Genomic DNA, 5054 nt, shown 5'->3' with positions numbered 1-5054 from the left:
AATACTCTCCTCTACTACACCAATACTACATTCCCCTCTCACTACTATGCCTACATCCACCTCCACAGCCACTACCACTCCCATCTCCTCTCCTCTGCTACTCTCACCTTCACACCACTACTATTCATACCTCTTCTCCTCTACTACCACCTCCACAGGACTACTACCCTCCACTCCTCAAGTACTCCAATCACCTCACTACCACTACTCCTTCCACACCACTACTACTCCTACCCACCTTCTCCTCGGTTGCCTTCCTTTCGCTCCCTCAGCCACCGCTCACCCTACTCCCAATCCCACATACACAGCTTGCACATAGACTCACAACACAGCACCACTTTCTCTCACCAACCAATTTATTTATTTATTTTATTGGTCATTTTAAATGCACCTATACATCACAAGGTGTTTCAAGGAGGCGCAGCAAGACAAACAGGGGGGGGGGGGGCAAGGATGCAGAAAAACAACAGCAAACATTCCTACTAGGCCTTGAGACATTCGGTTCGTGCAAGTGTTATAACGTAAAATGAATGGGTGAGCGGGAAGGGGGGACGTGCAAGGCAGGGTGAAGGGAAAAATACTAAATGAGGGAGGTAGGAGAAAGTTAAATGAGTGCACAAGGCTCAAATGAAGAGTCAGTGCACAACTTGGGAAAGCCTCACCTCATGGTACAGGGGCTACATCAAGTATCACCTCAAGGTTAAACAATGTAAAGCATAGAACAGGCTGCGAAAAGTCAATCCAGTGGTTGCAGGTAGGTAAAATGCAAAACACAGCAAGGTTGCGAAAGTCAATCTGTGGTTGCAGGTAGGTAAAATGCAAAAGACAGCATATGGCTGAGAAAAAGTCAATCCAGTGGTTGCAGGTAGGTAAAAATGCAGAGCAATGCAAAGTTGCAAAAGTCAATCCAGTGGTTGCAGGTAGGTAAAATGCAAAACACAGTAAGGTTGGGAAAGTCAATCAGAGGCAGTAGAGCGGCAGGGTTTCATGGCAAGGTGAGAGAGAAGCAAGAGGAGTGACAGTATGGGCAAACCCGAACAGAGTCGATAGCTGGGTAGGCTAGAATAGGAGGGTGTGGCAAGGACAGGCAAGCGGGCCAACACAGTATCAATGAAAGGGGATGCAGCATCCCCAGTAACCAATACTTTACCTTTTCTATCAATTGCCTCCACGCTCCTCTACACCGTCCCTCCTCCTGCTGGTCTCTTGGTCTGCCACCTCCTCCTCCTCTGACCTCACCTCACCACTCAAATGTTCCTGTTTCCTGTGCTCCCTTATATCCTCCCCCTTCTGCCTCCATTGGTTCTCCTGTGCAAGATGCCCCGGGCCAATCCTTTCCTGTCTTCCCTGCCTGGAAGGTGTTACAAATGTCAAAATTCATATAAGGGGTTCTAAGGCTGCCCCCTTCTCATGTTTTGGTCCACTGCAGCCCACCATGGTGACCCGCTATGGTGAGCTTTCCAGTTTATGTGTGTGCTTAATGTCTGTTGTATTGCACTTCTTTCTGTAAAGCTACTCTGCGACTTTGTCACTGGTGAACACTGTTCCTTTCCTAAGTAGTTTCTAGCTTTCCATGTAAACACTTACACTCGTTGTAATCAGCTGAGCAGCATTGTTGCATAGCTGTCCGTCTTCCTGGAGCTGCCAGTTGGGGTGAATTGGTATGCAGTACAATTCTGCAGGCTGCTGTGGATTGTTCATTTGCTGGTCCACCACACTGCATGCTGGTAATGGTAGTTTTCTAAAGAATGCAGAGAAAGACTCATCACCATCTTGTAACTCAGGTCTGGGGTGATCAGGAGTGGAAATAGTATCAATCATGCTGTCACATACCGCAGGGTCAGGGACTGGGGGCCTCCGAAACTCCCCTAATGTGGTGGGATCCTCTCTGGCTTCCACCCTGGTAGGCCTCCAACTCCAGGCTGAGAGGGGTCCACATTACTCTTGACAGGGCCAGATGACTGACCCCTGTTACACCATCTACTCGTATCATGGTGCAAAGTGTCCTAGAGCTCCTGTACATTTTTGGAGCTCATGATGTATGGGTTCCATGAATACTTGTCAACCTTCGGTGGCTGGAGAAGGCTTTTCTGGTTTGCCTGCTCAGTAAACTAATACGTTCCCATGCCCACGTATGCTGACTCAATCCCAAAGAGAACAGGTTGCCTGTGAAACGTGACACATCTTCTTCCCGTCTCAATTGGCTGCAAATCGACAGTGTTTTTTAAAAAAAAACTTGTATTCATTCAGCTTGACAACACTAAAAGAAGCGAGAGACATTAGAGGATGGTACAATCATATACAGTAAATACAGTACAGGTACACAGCATGTATAGCCTTCATGTTTATAGACCTGGATTCAGGTGGTTGTACAGGTGAGGGGTTGAAGGGCCACAGCTCATGAGGTGGTTACAGTGGGGGTTCGAGGGGGATGGTTGATACAGTGCCCGAGTCGGTATTTATAGAAGACATATAGGTGCGGAACCTCTGCCAGATGTCCCTGGGCCTCGAGTGTGATGGTTGCAGAGTACCCCAGGATTCTTCTGTATCCGAACCCCATGTGACCGCCCTGAGCCACTGTGCATGTGTGGGTGCTCCGGGTCGGAGCCAGTGCATTAAGATGCAGCGTACAGCTAGAAGCATGCAGAGGCCAGCTAGTTTCCTAGAGTCGCGCCCCAATTCAGGAAAGTCGTGGAAGAGACCACGTGTTGGGGACGGGTCGATGGTGTGTTCTAGTATAGTGGACATGGTAGAACATATTTCAGCCCAGAATTGTGTCAGATGGGGGCAGGACCCGATCATATGAATATATGCAGCACTATTAGAGCCACATCTGGGGCATCAGGGGGGAGAGCTCATTGAACATATGGTGCAGCCTGCTCAGAGTGTGGTGATAACTGTGCAGTACTTTGAACTGTATTAACTTAAATCGAGAGTTGTAGGATACGTTATGGGGGCGTGACCACATACGGGACCAGCGCTCCTCGGTTATTTCCACCCCTAGGTCTTCTTCTCATTTGTGTTTCAATGTAGTAAACGAGGGGACAGCTCTGGTTTGTATTAGGGTATAGAGTCTAGACACCTTCCCCCTCGAGGAATCGAAGGGACATAGCTCCACAATTATGGGGTCATCGGGTGGTATCGTAGGGAAATTGGGGTATTTAGTTTTGAGGTTTTTCCGGAGAGATGAGTATTGGAGCCATGCTGATGGTTTCCGTCTCAGGGGGAGTGAGAGATCAGACCATTCGAGAAAGTTACCCTGCACATAGATATCTCGGAGCATTTTGAATCCAGCCGCGGCCCACCGAGACACGGTAGGCTGTGGTACATGTGGGACCTCTGGGAGGAAGTTCAAAAGTGGCAGGTCCCCATGGAAGGGCTGGGGTGTATCTAGTAGTTTCCAGATTTTGGAAAGGGCAAGAGACGTACTAGCAACAGGGGCGGCTGACTCTGGGTCGGCTGGTGTGGGTTTGAGAATGAGAGAGCGGATATCCCAATCACTGACTGCCAGTCTTTCTAGCCTAACATGAGGGGGAGGGTCCGGAGTATTGAATCAGTGCGAGGCAAATTGGGATTGTGCTACTAGCCAGTACCTAAGGAAACTGAAGGAAATCAGGGGCACTAAATCCATCATTCTCCATAGGAGTGGTCAGTGTCGCTAGTTTAAGACGGACTTCGCCAGAGTGCCACAAGAAGGTATTAATTGTGCGGGTTAACGTCTGAAAGGAGCCATCGCCCAGCCACAGGGGGAGGTTGATGAACATGTAGAGGAGTTGGGGTAGTATAACCATCTTAGTGCCATAGGTATTCCCATGACACGGAGTCGAATGATTTTTGCATATCCAGGGTGGCTGCCACTGCCTGTACACTCGGGCTGATTCTACTGATTATGTTGAACAGACGTCTCAGGTTGAGAGAAGTGGATCGGCCTGGGAAAAATCCCGCCTGATCCGGGTGGATGATGTAAGGCAGAAAGGAGGCTAGGCGTAGGGCTAATAGTTTGGCATAGATTTTAATATCACAGTTAATCAGTGAGAGGGGTCGGTACGAGCAGCATTGGGTAGGGGGTTTGCTGGGTTTGAGTAGGACCGTTATCATGGCTTCGCGGTGAGAGGGAGGGAGCTTGCCAACTTCACCCGCATCCTCCCACAAGGCTATCAGGTGAGGGACCAGAAGGGATTTTAACTGTTTGTAGAATTCGATTGGAAGGCGGTCTGAACCCAGGGCTTTACCAGATGACAGTGACTCAATGGCTTCTGAGAGTTCTTCAGGGGTAAATGACCTCTCAAGGGAGATGCTGGTTTCAGTGGATAGAACCGAGAGAGGAAGGCTCTCCAGGTAGGAGTTGATCTCTGATGTCGGGACACTCTCTGCTTTTGAATAGAAGGATTCCTAAAACGTCAAGAATTCAGTGTTGATGTCCTGTGGTGATGTGGTTAGGGTGCCATCGGGTCTCACTATTGCCAGTATGTTGGGGGCTCCAAACTCTCGGCAGAGTAGTCTGGCTAGCATTCGACCTGCCCGTTCTCCCTCCCCATATTTTCCTACAAGGCCGGGGTTATCTAGGAATTTAACCTCTCGTTCGGCCAGACAGCGATACATGTCCAGCTCTGAACCTAATGATGCCGGGTCTCGGGGGATTGATATAAAGCGTATTGGGCCTCAAGGGTAGCAAGTATCAATTCACTTTTTGCGATATCTGCACAAATCCCTTTCAGGATACCATTTCCTTTGGAGATTGGGATACCCCTGATGTAGGCTTTGAATGATTCCCAGAGGGTAGCCTGTGATGAGACAGAATTGGTGTTAAATTAAAAAAAGTCCTCAATAGAGGACTTGAGTTCGGAACTAAAGACCGGATCGAGTAGGGAGTGAGGCTTAATTTTCCAGTGTCTAAGTCTGTCGTGGTCCTAACCCCAGTTTAGGGAGATGATCACTGGTGAGTGGTTGAAGAGGGTTCTAGGAAGAATCGATAAGTGAGATAGGTTTCTTTTAATATGTCCGATATGAGCCACCTGTCAATCCTAGAATGTGAGTCGTGTACTGAGGAGTAA

The sequence above is a fragment of the Ambystoma mexicanum genome, chromosome 1p (assembly GCF_040938575.1).
Source record: "Ambystoma mexicanum isolate Mex_15411 chromosome 1p, UKY_AmexF1_1, whole genome shotgun sequence".
Classification (NCBI taxonomy): Eukaryota; Metazoa; Chordata; class Amphibia; order Caudata; family Ambystomatidae; genus Ambystoma; species Ambystoma mexicanum.
The sequence above is the reverse complement of the archived record's forward strand: the minus strand, read 5'-3'. Positions refer to the sequence as shown.